Here is a 21,150-nt window from a genome sequence, read left to right as displayed (position 1 = left end):
AAATCCTTTCACCTTTGCTATATATAATTGGCTAGAAGCAAGTCCCCTTCTGCCTATACTTACGGGAAGGAAATTAGTGAAACATGTGTCTCATTGGGGTCACCTCAGGGTATGTCTGCCTCATCTTCCCAAAACGAAGTTTTGTCTTTAGAGCAATTGTTACTTGTTTCTTTAAAAAAAGTTTTTACTGTTTAGTTTACCTATGAATACTATCAGTTATGGTAGCTTTTTAAAACCATATCCACCAGTGAAACAAAACCTTTTATCAACTCCTGTTAATGCTTGTTTGAGAAACCATACTACAACTTGAGTTGGATTATTCAGACTGCAAATTTAAAATATATTCTATATGTATATATTCTATATGTACTTGAGTATGAATATTGAAAGAGTAGTCATGGAGGAGAATATCACAATAAAATACATTGTATGATGAGTTTTAGTGTTTTTAAATGTTTCTGTTGACTTTTGATGGAAGATTAAAAAAAACAAAAAACAAAAAAAACAACATTTTAACCCCTAGTCTTCAGGTTTCTTTTCGTTCTGGTAGCACCTGTGAATTGGGACAGTCAGGCTTAGATGACATATCATTAATATAGATATTTAAACACAGAAAAACTAGGCCTAAAAGTTCTTGAGCAAATGACCACTATACTCAATTTTTTTTTACCTTACTAATAACTCAACTGTCATGGTGGTGGTTGTTAATCTCGTAGAGAAGTTTACATCTGGGAGAGGCCTAAATAAATTCTAACTATTTCTTCATGGCTTTAGATGTATAATAGTTACAAAATAACTATTTTTTAAAAATATCCAGTTCAAAAACTAGAATTATTGATTTTTTTTTCCCAAAAGAGACCAATTATGTAATTCTATAGAGTTGTTTTGTGGCTAATTCAGGGTAACAGTCAAAGTTATGCATGCCTATTTGTATATGTGGGTATATACTGATTAAGGGTAGAATGTGAGAGGGAAGCAAATTTCTTTTTACTACAATGGAATCTTGTTTTGTAAGCAGGAAGGTGTGTTCATTTTAATTGGTTGTTACGGTGCCTTCACACCCCTAAAGTCTTGATATAAGAAACATGGTCCTAAGACTGGAAGCATGTCTGAATTGTCAGATTTTCTCTTTTTTTGTTGTTTTTGTTTGTTTGTTTGTTGTTTGTTTTTAAGAAGGCTTAATTCCCAGGATTTTAAGAGAATCTTATCTTTCTGAAAAGAGAATTCAGTTCTGGAGTGCAGTTGTTTTGAATTACAAAAAAGGTTGCCATTGAAATATATGTGGTGGTAGGCTTCCCTGAACCAAAAAAAGACAATTAGATCACTGTCACTACATTGTGAGACACTAGACAAAAATGGTTGGAGCTAAAAAAAGAAAAGTAGAAGATCAACATGGTAGGAAAACATGAGAACAAAGGAAATAAGCAGCCCAAGCAGTTGGGGATAGCTTTAGTCAAAATAGTGAGCACTCTTATTTATAGATAATATAGTGAGATTAGAACACTAGTGACTACATTTACCTCACTATATTAACTGACCTTTAAAATATGATTGTCCCTTTCATTTGACCAAAGGACATTTACCTCATAAAAGAAGCTATTCATTCACTCTAGAAAGCCAATATAGGAAAATATGCTAAATTGACATTTAACATTATCTCAAAACACCTTTATGATAACTTATGTTATTATTTCCATATGATTTGAATTTGAGATTTTAAAATGTGTTTTAAATCCATTTAAAATAATAGCTAGATATCCAGGTAGCTATTAGGGTTATCTGGTAATGATATTAGGATTTTTCTTAACAACTAAGTAATTGCTTCTTTTCCATGCTAAAGGCAAATTGAACTCTATGCCCTCTTCAAAATTTACACCTGTAATATATGAGGTAATGGGACAGCAGACTGACATTTTATGTACCACAGCATTGATTTATAATGAGGAGAAATGCCTTTCTACATTGTCTTGGTAATTTGGGAAGTAGGGGGAGGAAAGAAACAGGGAGTTATCAAGGTCGCAGACACTGGCTGACCCATGATCCAGAGCTGTGGGTCTGTCAGCAAGGGTTTTTCTTTAAGGTATCTTTTTACTGCGCATGAACACATCTGGCCTCCCCGGTTGCCCCCATTGCTTCCCAGAATCTTACAATCATATGGAACACATTAAACAAAACCATTTCAGCAAGCTCAGTGCTTTGGATATCTGCCTTAATTTGAGATAAATAAAGACTTTGGACACCTTATGGCTATAATTACATCAAAAAGAATACAGTTTCACTCTCTGGTCTCATGACGTTGAAACTATAGGCCTTGTTATAAAGCGGAATTCAAATGGAGGTATATTCCTGAATCCTTTATCTTTTGCAGGAATATTTATATGATTTTAGAATACTTGACACTAGTGACTGAATGTCCCCCCCCCCAACACTCTCAGAACTAGGAAGTAAACAAATGGATAAATTTAGGATTAAAAGTATATGAAAAAAGATAAGATATCCAGTCCCTAGAATCTAAATGGTTTTGTGTATACCAATCACTGCTCTATTTTAGTACTAAGTATGAAATCTAAGCTAACAAGTACAGCCAAGGAAGCCTAGTGAGTGAGAACTTTCAATGCACTTTGTTAACCTAACAAAGCCTGGGGGGACATTATATATATATACCTGTGCTACAGGAAGAACTCCTGTTGCTCCTTATGAAAAGAACGCCTAATTTTAAACACCTAATGAGCTTGGTGGGGTGAACCAAGCTTCTAAAGATTTCTGTAGAGTTAGAGCTAATGAGAGCCAAGTTGTGAGCTGATTTTTATCAGTGGGAAGCTCTGCTTTTTGCTTGTTTAAAGGATGGAAGAGAAGTGTATAATGGTTTTTGCCTAGAGGCAATTCTCAGGCTAGCTTTTCACTTAAGTAAAGGTCTTCTCTTTGCCCCCAAGGCTTCCTACAGAACAACTATATATGGAGGTCTTCTTAAAGGGAAGATTATTTTTAGATACACAACTGCTTAAAAAGATACTTCAGTCAAATATATTTATTCAGAGACAGATGCCTAGAAATGTGCAGTTTCATTCCCATCCCCTCATCTCCACCTGTGTTTTGTTATTTTTGTTGTTGTTGTTGTTTTAACTGAATTTAGTCAAACTAGTTGAATTTCAGGACACAGCTTTCTTTCATAAACATTAAACATACTTAGTTGTTTTTAACTTTCATCGTAACATATTATCCAATTTATGATACATAAATTATTTCTTCCTGCCCTTTGTTATGAGTTATTTTTGTGGGTTATTTAATATCCAATTGGTACAAATTGGAACCATGGAGTTTCCATGAAAAGTAACCATTGTCTCTCTGTGGGTATTGATATTAAATTTAGTAATATTAACAGCATAATAACAACAGGCACAATCAGAATTACTTTAAGCAGAGCATTATCCAACAAGACACTGTGGGATTAAGCCATTTTAGTGTCATTAAATACCTGTCATTTTATTTCTATCACTTTGCAGTAGGTGGTTGATTGGGATTAGTGGTTAGATAAGTCTTTTTATGGAAATGTTTATATGCATTCAAGAAGCACACCCTAAATGGCTGTGTCCTACACTCATTAACAGTTTTGTAGTCTGTAGTACCTACTCTTTAAGGGGTGGGGGGCATTCTGAGGGGAGACACCTAGGATTAAGATGCACTTCAAATAGCTTTTGGTTCAAAAATATGGATTGATCATGTGAGTTTTTCCTCCTCAAACTGTCTCATTCCCCCGCTCAGATTCCCATATGAGAAGGAAATTCTCAGAGAAGACATGGCAAAAAAAAAAGCAGCTGAAGGATTGGTAACAGAAGAGAGAATTGGCCCAGAGAGGGGCTTACTCGCTCTATAGATCCCAAGGAACTCAAGTCTCCGAAATACTAGGTGTGAAGGGAAGTAAACCAGAAAGCAGAGGTGTTAATTAGTCAGTCTACAGAGCATTTGAACTCCATCACCAGTACCCTGTCCATGCATTGAATGGAATGTCTGGTAGATAGATGTTTTTTCCCAGGCAGAAGATTGGGAATTTCTTCTCAAAAGAAATTAAATGAGCTATCTGATGAGAACTAGGGTGTCTAAGGTGAACATTGGAACACCAGAAAAGCCATGGCATTTGGGAGTCCCAGTGTTATAGTGGGCCGTAACAGTCATCAAATTCTGCCCATAAGTACAGTGCTCATAATGAGTGTTTTTAAACATAATTGTTCAGAATGCAATCACAGATAATCATTTTAGGAAAGCCAATCACATGAAAATGAAGATAAACATTGCTCCCTCCCAAATGCCCCTTAAAAAAAAGTAATAAACCTCCACAAAATAATACTTTTAATTAGAACTCAAATTTGAAAAGCAATTGCAAACCAAACAAACAAACAAACAAACAAACAAAAAACAGGTATGAGACATTAGCCAAAGAAATGATCAGAGAATGAGAGAGTTCTTGGAAAATAAAAATATGACCTTGATATACAGAATTCAACAGAAGTGTTAGGATTTAAATACATGCCACTGTCCTGGGACATAGAATGAGAAAGGGAAGCATGAAATATAGGTCAGAGACATAGAAGATCAATCTAATGTGTTTAATGATCTGATTAATAAAAGTTACCAAACAAGAGAATAGAGTAATTGGTGGACAAAAAAATTATCAAAAGAATAATGCAAGAGAATTTCCTTGAGTAGAAACATTCATGTCTTCAGAGTAAAAAGATATATTGAGTATTTGGCACAATTAATGTAAAAGACCTAATCCCAAGTGCAACATTTTGAAACTTCATAAACAGTGAGGAGAAGGAGAAGATCCTAAAATCTTCCAGAGAGAACCATGAGATCATTTGTAAAGGAATATTATCAAACTGGTAACAGGCTTCTTACAAGCAAAATTCAGGATAATGGAGCTAAATAAGAGTTCCTTTGCTTCACTTCTCCCCACCCTAGAATTATACATATCCAATCAACCTATCAAGTATGAGAGAAAAATAAACATCTTTTCACACATGCAGGGAGACAAAAATGTTGATGACTCACATTCTTAGAGAGTTGCTGGGGATGGAGAGTGTGGGAAGGTTAATGTGATTATTTTAAAAGCTGAGAATGAAGAGCTACTGCTATGAGATAAGGAAAGGAGGTTAAAAAACTGAAATTACAAAGATAACCAATGGAGAAGAATGTTTTAAATATTTTCCATGATTGAGGAGAAAGTGGGAAGTGGTATAAATGCATTAAATTCTCATCTATCACAGCTGAAGGTAAGAGACAATGTTTAAAGTAGTTAAGTAAAAAATGTCAGTATGAGTGTTCTATTGAAAGGGGTATGGGAGAGGTATAATACCAGGAGGACAAAATCAGAAATGGTCATATGTGGAGTCCCTGGAAAGCAATACCGGGGGTGAGGATGGGGTGAGGCAAGGGAAATGTTGTTTTCCATTATTATTTGCCTCTGTTTGTGTTTTAAATACTATGATGGTATTAATTTAATAAACATTAAAACTTTATTTTAAAGAAGATCTCTATAAGGAGAGAATAATGTGATGGAAAACTTGTAAGTGAGCAACTCAGTATGATAATGTTTGAGTGAATCTGCTGCTAACTTTGCCCATATTGTTTAACAATATGAAGCCAGTGTCCTCAACTGGAAAAGTTCCAGAACTTCTTCCACCTCTCTGATTTTCTATGATTTCTATAAATGTTTTTCTTCCTTGACTTTGGGAATCTACATAGCGCATGAGCATGATTTGGAAACACACACACATATACCCACACACAAATTTTTCAATACCAATGCAGCCCTTTGGTAATTGCAAAGACAGGCATGTTCATTTTTTGATGCTTCTTTTGTAGCTGTGCGAAGTATACGAGGACAAAATTTTTGGCAAAAAATGTGTTCTTTGAATAAAGCCACCCAAGGTCTTTCATTATTTTTTTACCTTGCAGAAATGGTATTCATTATTTGGAGGTGAAAATATGAACCCAATAGTTCAGGGTAATCTAAGGCTAAAACTTTGATAAGTATATTTGCTTATTTTTTAAAAGGAAAAATCTCTTTGGTTTTATACTACCATCCATGTGATATTCTGCATTTGGCCTCAAAGAAAGAGACAAGCCTATTTTATTAGAGATCATAGCCCAGAAAGACAATACTTAACCTATGCACACATGACAACAATTAAGAATTGAATTAAGGATTATATCATGTAAGAGGATCAAAATTTAATGTATATCTGAGTATTTCCAATTGCTTGCTGGCTTCTTTATTTAAATTCTTTTTTTTTTTTTTTCTGTTAACCCAGTAAGTTGGAGATAAGCATTTTTTCTTGTGAAATATTTTTTTGGGAAAGAGACTTTCTTTTTTTTTTTTTTTTTAAGATTTTATTAATTTATTTGACACAGAGAGAGAGAGATCACCAGTAGACAGAGAGGCAGGCAGAGAGAGGAGGGGAAGCTGGCTCCCCGCTGAGCAGACAGCCCGATGTAGGGCTCAATCCTAGGACCCTGAGAACATGACCTGAGCCCAAGACAGAGGCTTAACCCACTGAGCCACCCAGGCACCCCATGGAAAGAGGCTTTCTTTCAAATGGCTTTGTAGTTGAAACCCTTTTTACACCCAACAACAGATACCACACCACAGTACACTCTTTCTCTGTGTGTTGGATATTTAAAATTATACGCAAAGTCTTTCTTACATTTCACACTTGATATCTACTGTGAAAATGAATGCAGTGTATTGGTGCTCCATCCAAGCAACCAGTTATGGCTAAGCAGTATGATGCAACAATGTCCCCTGAAAAGAAGGAAATTGTTTGAAATAAGCAAAATGCGTAATTTAATTAGTTTCCAAAAATGCTGATTTTATTAGTAGATTGTGCTCAGTTGTTAGTAGATTCCCTTTAATATGACTTTTCCATCCATAAGCTAATTACAGAACAAGTGTCCTGTTAATTTTGAAGAAAATCTGTTGTTATGCCTACCATCTGATGGCCTGAATGGACTCCATAGTGCTGAGACCATGAGCCACCTTCAGAGACATATCACAGTAAAATACTTAAGAGAAACAAGATTTTGGTGATTACTTTTGAGAGCTAAATTTAGAACTTGTCAAAAGAAAAGCAGATGATTCTCTCCTATAGGTTTTCAGAACTACTAGTGTCTTCATTATCAGTACTAGGCAATGATCATATTTGAGACATTTGATTAGTAAATGAAAGATTTTGAGTTTATAAGGACATTACAGAATTTTTCACGTTCTAAATGGCTGTATTGCGATATTTATTATTTGACTGCCAGTTTAATAACACTTTATAGGTCTCATCTTCATCCCCATTCTACTGGGAATACTTAGTGTAATATCAGGTGGGCTGGGCTTGACATCAGCATGTCAAGGGCTCATGGCTGTTGGAGACCCATGAGTATTGAGTCTGGAAAATAACAGCATCTGCTGTGGAAAGGAGCAAGAGCAGTCACTGTTCACTGAGAGAGTAGACAGGAGGCATGGGTTTAGTGTTTGGTTTACTTGATTGTCACCCACATGAGTTCTCCTCCATCCAATAAAGATAAAGATTTTCCCACAGGCCTTAAAATGTGAAAATATTGTTTATCTACTCAAAATTTTTTATTTCTGGAATATGATATCTCTTTGTATTCATAATTAGATGAAAATTGTTTGTCATTTTGGATTTTGGGGGGGCAGGAGACATGACATGGAGTTAGGAAAGGCTTAAGTTTTCTTTGTTGCATATCGCAAATATGAGAGTCCATTTGTCCCTATTTACTTGTAAATCCACTGTTAAGTCTCGGTAGAATTTGAAAACTACCCTACCCTACCCCCCACCCCATGCCTTTATAGTCTCAGAAAACAGGAAAAAAATGCCAAGAATACCTTAAGGACTAATATATGAAAGTAATTTGAATTGCATTTAGTGACTATAGAAATTTAGTGGTTTTATAAAATTATTTATTTGAGAAAGCAAGAGAGTGGGAGGGGGAAGGGGAAGAGGGAGAGGGAGAGAAAGTTCTAAGCATACTCCGTGCTCAGGGTGGAGTGTGATGCAGGCTCGATCTCACGATCCTGAGATATGACCTGATCCGAAACCAAGAGCTGGACACTAATCGGACAGCACCACCCAGGTGCCCCTAGAAATTTAGTGTTTGAGGTTATTTTGTTAGTCAAAACTAATATTGGTAAAAAGTATACACAGCCAGATAAAATATACTTTCTGAAAAATCCAAAGATTGAGTATTCATTAGATTAAATGTCTGTCAATTTTTAAATGAAGAGACAATACCCTTGGTTATTTATTTTTAACACATAATTGAAATAGGTGGGGCACTGGCATGGCTCAGTCAGTTAGACTCCTGATTCCAGTACAGGTCATGATGTCAGGGTGGTGAGATCAGCCCCACGGCTGGCTCAACTCTCAACAGGGAATCTGCTTGAGATTCTCTCCCTCCCCCTTTGCCCCTCTCCACCATGCTCGCTTGCTCTCTCTCTCTCTAAAATAAGATAAATGAATCTTAAAAAAAAAAAAAAAGTGAAATAGGCATAACAATAGGAATGCACTTAACCCTCTGTATCCCTAAATTTGGCTAAGATGATAAACTTTTTTTTATGTATTTTGTCACAACTTAAAAAAAAAAATGAACCAGATACTTCCTCTATTACAGAAAAAGTATCCTGGCTCTCGCTTGGAGCAAGCATTTAGAAGGGTTCTAGGTGGAGACTGAATTCAAAGACACAAACTCCTGCTTTAGACTCACAGAAGGTAACAGCTGAAAGGCATTTTTGGAAATCAGGGAGTCCACCTTCTCTTTTCCTAGACTTGGAAAATATAGCCCAGACAGGTAGAGTGACTGGTCCGAGATCATACAGATCACAGAACAGAAGTATCTCAATACTCCCAGTGTTGGCTGTAACTGCTGCACTGTTCCGTCATGGTCAGTAAATTACCATTGACGCCTCTCCTTAAACACCATATACTTTGTGTGTGGGTGCACTCAGTACTGTCAGTTTGATCATTTGTATTTTTTTTCCTACTTTGTCTCCATTTCCCTCTTTTTCCACAATAACTGTATGTACATTCCATTTTTGCAAATATTTTCTATTTCTTCTCCTTTTCACCAACTTTGGAAACAAACTAGGCCTTATATAATGGCAAGCTGATTTTGTTCTGGCATAGGCAAAACAAAAGAAAAAACAGTTTTTTTCTTGTTATCATTGGCATAAAATAGAGATATATGTTATAGTTTATAACAAACTTTCACATATATTTTCTTTTTTTTTTTTTCATTATGTTCAACTAGCCAACATACAGTACTTCACTAGTTTTTAATGTAGTGATGAGCACTGGATGTTATTTGCAACTAATGAATTGCTGAACACTACACTACATATATTTTCTATTTGATACTTTAAAGGCAGATAACTTTAGAATGTAAGGCCCATGAGGGAGTGGTCTTGGCTGGTTTTGTTTTCATTGCTATGTCCTGGTACCTGAATATAGTGCCTGACACATAGTCATTGTTCAGTAAATATTTGCTGAATGAATAAGTTAGTGTCACTCTCATTTTAGAAATGAGTATTTGCTCAATTAACTTATATATTAGTAACAGAGGCTCGACTCAAGTCCAGTGCTCCTGATTCCAAAGCCAGTGCACCTTGTAAATCAAGACAGATTTATAAAATATGAAGAGGTGATATGAAAGCAAAACAGGTGTGGAGGAAAGATCTAAGAACTTTGCATCTGAGGTCATAACTATATCGGGGCCAAAGAAGAGGGTTGATATTGATAGACAAAAAGAAATTATGGGCTGGGGACATGGGATATGGAGAACTCAGGATAGAGGGAATCAGGATTGAGATTATATGAATGTGTCATTGAAATGGATTCAGTAAATTGGAGGAGAGGATTCTGATTCCTCCCTTGCTCTTTACCCCTCCCTGTATGCTTCCCTCCACAGTAAGAGCGAAGACACCCAGGCCTAATTTCAGCCATAAATGATGCCTAAACAAACACATAAAACAAGAAACAAACAAAAGCTCTCTATATGGCTACAAAATATTTATTTATGAGGCTGCTACATCAATAACACTAATTATACTGTAATTGCCAAGAACTGAAATTAATGTGATTTTGTGGAAATCCACAATCAATCTCAGGCCTAATTTCTGTGAATGAATGCACTCTGAACAAAATTTCAGTTTAGAGAGCATATTTCATTCTTAGAGTACTTGGCAAAATGACATTGGGGAGGAGAATTGTAAGATGTAATAGTATACTTCAATCCTAAACTATAAAGGCAATAAAGTCAGTCCATTCAGTACTGCCTGATTATAAGGCAGCTCCTCAATGGTTGCACAGTGAAACTAGTTCTCTGAATTATCAGACCTTACCTCTGGCCATGAGAAAATTCTCAGGATAGCAGCCTGAAAAGTTCGGTGATCGCAGCATCATAATAATATTTCCCCAGCCATACATAGAGGTACAGTAAAATTGAGTTATTTTCTGTTTAGATAGCAAGTGTAAATGAGAGAGACAAAGGGCCTTTCTCCAGAGCTGCTTCAGCATATGGAAACGAAAATGTATTTTACACAGTTCCCAATGTGAACATTATGTTCTCTACTTTGTGTTTAATTCTGAGCAACACTGTGGTCTTACTTAAGATTTTAAAAATCCATCTCACTTTCATTTTGTGAATGCCCCTTATCTAGAGTGTTGTTCTAATACTGTAGAACTGGAATGGAGCTAGACCTCTTGTTTGTATTTCAGAGACTAAACAAGAGCTGCTGAAAATAAGGGACCATATTCTAAACATTTAATTTTAGCATGGAAAACACTGTTTACACGGTCCACAGTAACGGCAGCTGTTTCAGCTATTTAAATAGTATAATTACACATTGCATTCCAGAGTATAACAGTAACAGTTAGTTTACTAGCAAATCTCAAATTGAATGTCCTTGTTCCTATATAAACATGTACAGGTAACCTATCAATAGTTACTGCCAATTATATCTGAACTATAATTTGGTCTTTATTGGAGCTGCAGGGTTTGAAAGAATACTTTCCTTGGGAATGTTGAACCTTCCTCTATCCCCCTAAACGATTAAAAAAAAAAAATACAGTTGTCGGCATAATGTCTTGACATTCATGATGCCAGCCTATCTTTACTGGTGTCAGATGTGAAAATAAATAGATATTAAACTGTCAGTCAATGAAATTGCAAAGTCAAGAACAGCTCTAGCTGTGATCCTGTGTGTTCTATTTGATGGACACAGGTGTTTAAGTGTTATGAATTCAACAGGGCCAGGGAACAAGAGAAACATTTTCCAGCAGTTTTCTATTTGTTAAAACATCTGAGATGAACTTTCCTACATCTCAGGACTTCAGTAGAATCTCAGAGGCTTGAAAAAGTGCCAAGAATTCCCCCACTATTATCAGTGCTAAAATGTGAAAAGTTGGCCCCAATTCCTGAAGGCATATTCTGTTATCATCTATGTGTGCAAGGTCTCCAAAGCCAAATAAGGGGCAGCTCCATTGGCCTTGAATGCACATTTGTGACAGACACCAGACACCCATCTAGTTTATTTATTATTCATAAGACATTTAAAGCCAGTCATGTGTCGCTAATAAACATTAACAGTATTAAAAATTAACAATCATCTTACAGCATGATGAAACCACCTCTTCCTTCTGCTTGATGAGTACTGGAGCAAAGCACATAATATTCATTTATAACACTTATAACTTTGGCCATTGTTATTATCTTTGCTGTTATTATTAGCAATATTATGGTGTTGGCCAATGTGAGAGATCTCATCCTGTTGATGATACAAATTTGTCATTCTTCAATAAGTAGTATTAAATTTGTATCACAAATATTATTAAATTCTCTTACCAGAAAGTGATGCTTTATAATGACATCATAAACAAAACCCTATACTTGAATACTAGCTAGCCATATGAAGAAAGAACTGGATCCTTGCACCATTGATCAGTTTGCAGACTATGTTCTCAAATCTCAAGACTTAAAATGGATGATTTTTATGCCAACAGCAAGTTTAGATATCTGCAGTGATCAAACTGAAATGTTGCTCAAGGCTGAAAAAACACAATTTATAATCCTATGGTAATTTATTAAGTTATATGTAGAAAATCCTAGGTTGAACCTTTCCCTGGTAATTCTCTTGCAATTATAATTTTCTTTTGGTGTCTGCTTCTGTAACGACCTGAGCCAATGCAGCTAAAAAAGGCAGTTTAGAAAGATTACTCGGTAGCTAATTGGAAAATGACATTTGACAGAAACAAATCTTACCAGATCAGATTAAATGCCTCACTCTGATTTATGTCTTCAAATCAATATCCACGTTCAAACATTTCCAGGCTTGGGGACGGATGGTGTTGGCAATGACTTGCAACTAAAATCAAGATGGATGCAGATGATGAGCTATAGTGCCACAAGAGTTGAAGATGCAACCAGCATCTCCTAGTAAGAAAGCCTAGCTTTATTTTCCTGCTTATGGAATAAAAAACCTATTAGGCTGCCTTTTCCATTAAAGTGTTTTATATTTATTTTCTCATCATTACTTTATCGACAAGGATAGCAACTATTTTCTGTTTGCTCTTCCTCATCTTGTTCTTTGTGGTAGATTGCAACAATGGCCACAATTCTTTATTTCTATATCTTTTTGAAGTATGTTGGCCATTCCTCCCATCAGGAGGTAAAGTCCATTTTCTCCCCTGTTAAATCTGGCTGCTCTTGTGATTGACTTTGACCAATAGAGGGGGGAAGTGGTAATAGTTTGTCAGTCCATGCCTTGATCTCAAGAGTACTTTCATGCTCCTCACTCTCTTGAACTCCTTCAGAGCTATGGTGTGAGCAAATCTGGGCCAGCCTGCTGGGTGATGAGAGACACATGGCCCAAGTGCCATTATCACCCCAGCTGACAGCCAGACAATCACAAGAAGCTGACTGACAGCTGACTAAAAATATCAAGAGTAGGTCCAACTGAGTCCTGAAAAATCATGCATCTGAGCCTGGCCTAAATCACTGTCCCACAGAATTGTGAGTTAACTGAATAGTCATTGGCTTATTTAAAAAAAAAAAAGATTTATTTATTTATTTTAGAGAGAAAGAGAGAGAGAGAGAGAGAGAGAGAGAGAGCAGGGGAGGGGGAGGGGGAGAGAGAGAGAATCCTCAAGCTGACTCCATGCTGAGCATGGAGCTGGACATAGGGCTCGACCCCAGGACCCAGAGATCATGCCCTGAGCCTAAATCAAGAGTCAGCTGCTTCTCTTACAAAGCTGTCATCATTAAGACAGTATGGTACTGGCACAAAACAGACACATAAATCAATGGAACAGAATAGAGAGCCCAGAAATAGACCCTCAACTCTATGGGCAACTAATCTTCGACAAAGCAGGAAAGAACGTCCAATGGAAAAAAGACAGCCTCTTCAACAAATGGTGTTGGGAAAATTGGACAGCCACATGCAGAAAAATGAAATTGGACCATTTCCTTACACCACACATAAAAATAGACTCAAAATGGATGAAGGACCTCAATGTGGGAAAGGAATCCATCAAAATCCTTGAGGAGAACACAGACAGCAACCTCTTCGACCTCAGCCGCAGCAACATCTTCCTAGGAACATCACCAAAGACAAGGGAAGCAAGGGCAAAAATGAACTATTGGGATTTCATCAAGATCTAAAGCTTTTGCATAGCAAAGGAAACAGTTAACAAAACCAAAAGACAACTGACAGAATGGGAGAAGACACTTGCAAACGACATATCAGATAAAGGGCTAGTATCCAAAATCTATAAAGAGCTTAGCAAACTCAACACCCAAAGAACAAATAATCCAATCAAGAAATGGGCAGAGGACATGAACAGACATTTCTGCAAAGAAGACATCCAGATGGCCAAGAGACACATGAAAAAATGCTCCACATCACTCAGCATCAGAGAAAGACAAATCAAAACCACAATGAGATACCACCTCACACCAGTCAGAATGGCTCAAATTAACAAGTCAGGAAATGACAGATGCTGCCGAGGATGTGGAGAAAGGGGAACCCTCCTACGCTGTTGGTGGGAATGCAAGGTGGTGCAGCCAATCTGGAAAACAGCATGGAGGTTCCTCAAAATGTTGAAAATAGAGCTACCCTATGACCCAGCAATTGCACTACCAGGTATTTACCCTAAAGATACAAACGTAGTAATCCGAAGGGGTGCGTGCACCCGAATGTTTATAGCAGCAATGTCCACAATAGTCAAACTATGGAAAGAACCTAGATGTCCATCAATAGATGAATGGATAAAGAAGAGGTGGTACACACACACACACACACACACACACACACACACACACACAATGGAATACTATGCAGCCATCAAAAGAAATGAAATCTTGCCATTTGTGATGACGTGGATGGAACTAGACAGTATTATGCTTAGCGAAATAACTCAATTGGAGAAAGACAATTATCATATGATCTCCCTGATATGAGGAATAGGAGATACAATGTGGAGGGCTTGGGGGGTAGGAAAAGAATAAATGAAAGAAGATGGGATCGGGAGGAAGATAAACCATAAGAGACACTTAATCTCATAAAACAAACTGAGGGTTGCTGGGGGCAGGGGGGTTGGGAGAGGGGGGTGGGGTTATGGACATTGGGGAGGGTATGTGCAATGGTGAGTGCTGTGAAGTATGTAAACCTGACGATTCACAGACCTGTACCCCTAGGACTAATAATACATTATATGTTTATAAAAAAATTTAAAAATTTAAAAAAATTAAGAAAAAAAAAAAAAGAGTCAGCTGCTTAACGGCCTGAGCCACCCAGGTGCCTCACATGGTTGTTGTTTTAAAGCACAGCAAAAACTAACTAACGCTCCCTTTTTAGCACATTACAATATAGTTTTGGTCTTCATCAACCAACTTGCCTTGTCATAGTCATTAAATAGTGACTATGGTTGCCAGATTTAATGACCTAATTATAATTCTTGTCCTACATCCCTTCTCTGCTGCAATGTTGTTAACTTCTCTTTTCTTACAAGACAGCAGAACAGGCTTCTTTCTGCTTCTTTATTGACAGAACTAGTTGTTACTTCTGGTTGCTGCTTATATGTTGGGGCTTTTTAAGGATATGGCCTGAATCATTTTTTCTTTCTATATACGATATCTGTGAGTGTTTACATTCATTTGGATATTCTAAACTTGTATGTATTTAGACATCTAAATGTCATCAACTGGTCCAGTCAGATATATGGGGTAGCCGAATTGAGACATTTAGCAAGTGCCTGGAACTTTAAATAAGTTTGAATTTTAAGTCATAATTCACTTTCCCTCTAAATGTTTTGTGACTCTAGTAGTCATAAATTTCCAGTCTAGATACCTCAGAGTCATCCTTGGTGCTTCCCTAAATGTTCCTTTTAACACTGAAACTTCCATCTTTCCTTAGCCTATGACTGCCAAACATCAGACAGACTTTGTGGCCAGTCCTTCCCCAGTATTATCAGAGTTACATTCCCAAAGAAAATGTCATTATTCTCCTTATAGCCCCTGCTACAGGTAAAATCTAAGCACTTTACTATGTATTTTAGAATCAGAAACACTTGCTTTAAAGTCAGACTTCCAACATAAGAGGCCTATGACCTTGGTTAACTTTATAGCTTCTCTGAGCTTCTATTTATATGTATAATATACTTTAAGTCATTCTGACCATTGAAAGACATACTTTATGTAAGACTCTTATCAGAAGGAATGGCACATAGTGAATATGAATGTTTCACCTAAATTTCACAGACTGCCTCTGAGTTACTTCCGTAATAACATTTCTTACTACCCATCCCCCCAATCTATGTTTTCCCCTTTACTCCTGGCCTTGAAATATCTAGAGTATTGGCCCTACTTAGTTTGACACCAGTTCCTAAGTAGTCTACCATATATTATTGATTTTAAGATATTTTTAACATCTGTAATATGAGGATATATCTTACAATTAGTGGCATATGATAATTTAATTGGTAGCTTTGCTCTGTTTTATTTGGGTAGCTTACACACTTATGTAATATATTTGATTAAGTGAAATATGATACTTGCTTCCTGATTTCTTGCCTTTGTCCATTTTTCCTAGAATAATATTCTTTCCTTAACTGCAGGATGCACTCAGGATTTTCTGACTTGCTCAGACATTTCTTCCCTCTCAGTTTTTCATAGTTCAACAGCCCACTTTTTGTAACTCTTTATGTGCTTAGGGTTAACTAACTGTACAAGTAGAAGGAACACAGTCCACAGAAGACCACATTGAATTCTGACACTACCTGCACATTCTGGGTGTTCCCTAAAACATCAGGAATTTCAGTAATTCTCCAGAAGTGCTCACAGAACTCACTGAAAGCTGTTACACTTGTGGTTATGGTTTATTACAGAGAAAGAATGCAAATTAGAATCAGCCAAAGGAAGAAGCACAGAGGAGAGAATCCAGGAAAATATCAGAAACAGAGCTTCATTTTTCCTCTTCCTTTGGAGTCAGGACACATTGCTTTTCTTTCTTTCTTTCTTTCTTTCTTTCTTTCTTTCTTTCTTTCTTTCTTTCTTTCTTTCTTCTTTCTTTCTTTCTTTCTTTCTTTCTTTCTTTCTTTTTTAAAAGACTTATTTATTTATTTGACACAGAGAGAGAGATCACAAGTAGGTAGAGTGGCAGATGGGTGGGGGGAGGGGTGTGGGGAGCAGGCTCCCTGCTGAGTAGAGAGCTCAATGCAGGGCTCCATCCCAGGACCTGGAGTTCATGACCTGAGCCAAAGTCAGATGCTCAACTGACTGAGCCACATAGGCGCCCCAGGACACGTTACTTTTCTGACATCAGTGTGACAATATTCATGGAGTATTATCAATCTAAGAAGCTCCCCTGAACTCCAGAGTCCAAAGTTTTGTTCTTTTGGTTTTTTTCAGAGTCCAGTTTTTATTGGTGCTCCATCACCTAGGTATCATTGATTGACTGACTGCCAATATGGTGGATCTCCAAGTGACCCAAAGCTCCCACGTTAAACCATATTGTTTGTTGGTTTTTCTGGCATAGTCAGCTTCTACCTGAAATCATATTGCTAGACTATGCAGCATGACCTCAGGCAAACAAAGACATTCCTAACAAGTACAATATCACAAAGGCTTAGAGATTACCTCCCAGAAGCCAAGAACAAAAGTTAGACCTCTTTTTAGACAGGTTAAATTCTTTATTACACACTATTATACTAAAAATTATTATTTATCTGTATGTCTTTTCTCTGTAGGCTAGATGCTCCCACAGGAGGAAGAGCTCATATTTTAAGTCAGACCTGTATTCAAATCCTGGATCCATTGCTTATCTACAGGATGACCTTGGACAAATTACAAAGTTTTAGTTTTGTAATCTAAAAAATAGGTGAAATTATATGAATATTATAAGATTGTTCTAAGAATGAACTAGATAATATATATGAAATATTTATAGGAATTCTGACCACAGCAATCATGTAATACTGGTAAATTATATGATTATTATAATTTTTCCTTTAATATCCTCACAGATTATAATTAACATCCCAAAACTTTTATTGGGAAAAAGAGCAAAAAGTAACAAAAGAAAAAAATAAGCTTAAATAGCTCAGAAACTGAATCACATTTCATTAAATATCATATTTCAATCATAGGTAATTTATATTAATTCCACAAGCTAACAATTCTATGCTTTAGATTATTATTTCTAAAATAGGAGATCTATGATTATTAAGATAGTGACAATACTGTGTGAAGAAAACTATACCTAGTAGCCATCTTCATTAAAGAAAATCAGCCTTTAAATTAAGTTAAACAAGAACATCTACAAAAGAAAAATGAAGTTTCAAGATTAGTGATTGATGGATGTGAGGGCGATCTGGCTGCGACATCTGTCACCCCATTGATCGCCAGGGTTGATTCGGCTGATCTGGCTGGCTAGGCGGGTGTCCCCTTCCTCCCTCACCGCTCCATGTGCGTCCCTCCTGAAGCTGCGCGCTCGGTCGAAGAGGACGACCTTCCCCGATAGAGGAGAGGACTGTTCTTCGGTCAAGGGTATACGAGTAGCTGCGCTCCCCTGCTAGAACCTCCAAACAAGCTCTCAAGGTCCATTTGTAGGAGAACGTAGGGTAGTCAAGCTTCCAAGACTCCAGACACATCAAAAAAAAAAAAAAAAAAAAAAAAAAAATAGTGATTGAGTGTGAAAAACTAAATCTCAGACATTGGGCGAGCTTATAAATGATTTCCAGCTTTCCTCAAAGGAAACACTTTTTGAACGTCTACATAAATGACATATCCAACTCTGCTCATCTACTTCCAATGTAAACAAGAAAAAAGTGGGTTTGTCTCAAGATAGACTTGATTTAAGATATTACCTTAAAAAATCTGTCCTGGACTTTCAATTCCAGTAAAATTATAAATAAAGCAATATGAAATTCTTTCTTACTACAAAACTTCACAAATGCATAATAAAATATAATAATCATCCTTGTAAAAGCTAAGTTCCTCAGAAATCTGGGGAAATGTCTAACGACAAGAAATAAAAAAGAAAACAAAAAAGAGCTGAAAGCAAATGAACTGATGCTAAAGCTTTGCTATGAGAGCTTTTCTATTGGGTGTACAAATTCTTACACTAACTTCTGGATTGAAATAGGAGGCCAGATTATGGATCTGTTTAAGGTAGAGAATGGGAACTGAGACTCACCAAAAAATTCAGGTCTTAGAAGGGCCCTTAAGGAAAAAAATAATGGAGAAAGTTGGTTGCGGGGGAGTGCGAAATCTACTAATGGCACAAAGCATGTGTAAAGAAACTTGAACCTTGCCCATTTTCACCTGGGATTCCAAGTAATAAGCTTCCTCTGAAATTTTTACCTATGGACCTACTCTTCTTAAGATTTGGAATTTAAATTTAATCCATGCCCGGGAGTTTAGGATTCCCCAAATTAAAATAAGAAAATGTAATGGAAAATTATTTCTGACTAATACCTCTGTGGCATCTGTAATATACATTCAAATTCACTTGAGGGACATGTGTTCCAGTCAGACTACACAGGACTCTCACAGATAAAGTCCAGTTGAATATAACCTCATAATTCAACATTATAAGCAAATAAGGAAACAAGCAATGAGGGAGAACCAAGAGACATATTAAACATTAGTATTAAATCCTTATGAGCCTTAGATATGGAACTAAAAAATTATGTTTAAAATTTAATAAAATGTGGAAGAAGGACATGTAAAATAAAAAATACAATAAAATGCTATTAGAAAGGAATGGGAAGCAACTATGAAGAAGATTGAGGTAGAGCATCTATAAAAGAACAATATAGTCAGTGAAATTAAAAAGTCAGTTAGAGAGTTAAAGAGCATTTTACACAGCATTTTATAAACTGCTGAAGAGAGGGAGAGCAAGCACAGAAACAGAAAAGAGATGTGATGAAAGTTCTTTTTGACATATAAAGTAACATCCACAGGTTCTAAGGATTAGGACGTGGATCCCTTTGGGGACCATTAATCAACCTCCCACAGGAGGTTGTGCCTAAGAATTTTTCAGATTTAATAAAATATAATTATGAATATCATGTAATATTTTTCCATAGAACAACTTTATTTTTGTTTGTAATATAGTATATGACATATAATATCAAACACTATTATCAGAGTAGAATTAAATAAATAAATAAACTAATGAGGGAATAAGTAAATCCACATAGAGATATATCATAGTAAAATTGCAGCATACCAAATCAAAAGCAACAATAGTCAAAAGGTGTTAGATAATAATTTTAAGATTCTGAGAGAAAAATAACTGTAAATATAAACTTTGCATGATTAAGTTCTCATTTAAGACTTAGTGTAACTTAAAACTTTCTTAACAAAGATTTTTAGGTATTATCTCATTCATAGATCCTCACAGAAAGAGATTCTAAAAGAAGCACTTGGGGAAGAACAAACTGAAAAGGAAGGAGTGTGGTGCAAGAAACAGTAGTTAGCAAATTGGTAAAACACAAGTATAGCTAAGTAATTATTGATAGTATAAAATTAGTAATTGTAATTACTGTTCATTGTGGAAATGAAATATCGAGCAACAATACATGTAATACTGAAAGAATTTTAAGTCGATGTATCAAGTCCTTTGCATTGTTTGAGAGTGGATAAGGAGTGCAATTAGATTTAGAAAAGTTGCTCATTAAGGTGTATTAAAATTTGAAGGCTAACTACTAAAAGAATAGACTGAAATATGTAATTTTTAAATCAGTAGAGAAGGAAGGTAAAAGCGTAAATCTACAATAGCTAGAATCCAGAAAAGAAGAAAATAACCTCTTCCCCCCACACACAAAAGACATAATAAATAAGAACCAAAATGTAAGCTGGTGGAAGCATGTCTAGATAATGTCAGTAAACAATATAAATAAATAAATCTAGCAGTTATTCAGATTAAAAATAAATATCTTCTTGTTATTTGCATAAGGCACACCTAAAACATATAGGCATAAAAAGTTAAAAGTAAAGAGAGAGAAAAAATGCAACAAGCAAATTCCAATGAAAATTAAAACTGTGGCAGATCTATTAATATCAAATAGAATTAAAGATATTATTAGGGATAGAAAGGGCCAGAACATAATGAAAATTAAATATAGAAATGCTACATTTTTCAGTACCTAATAAGATGACTCAGAATATATTAGGAAACAAACTGATAGAATTACATGGATTAATTTACAGTCATATTGGTTTAATTAAACAAAACACTGAATAATTAGTAGATTATACAGAAAATACATTTGTATTTGTATACATTTTACAAATACATTTGTAAATGTATAGAAACCTGAACAGCCTAGTTATCCAAGCTTATTCTAATATATTTATATATAACCTTGGACATTATTCTGATGCACAAATAGAACATTTGTAAAAATTAACAAAAAGTTCAAAGCATATCTCACTGGTAGCAAACAATAAGATATAGGCTATGTTTTCTAATGAAAATTCAATTGAATCATTGCACTGTCATTGAAATCAATAACAAATCCATTGCATCATTATTTAATCAATAACAATATAAAAACAATTCTGTGGACATTCAAACATGAA

This window comes from Enhydra lutris, unplaced genomic scaffold (genome assembly GCF_002288905.1).
Source record: "Enhydra lutris kenyoni isolate GAN:26980312 unplaced genomic scaffold, ASM228890v2 scaffoldscaffold9, whole genome shotgun sequence".
Lineage (NCBI taxonomy): Eukaryota > Metazoa > Chordata > Mammalia > Carnivora > Mustelidae > Enhydra > Enhydra lutris.
The sequence above is the reverse complement of the archived record's forward strand: the minus strand, read 5'-3'. Positions refer to the sequence as shown.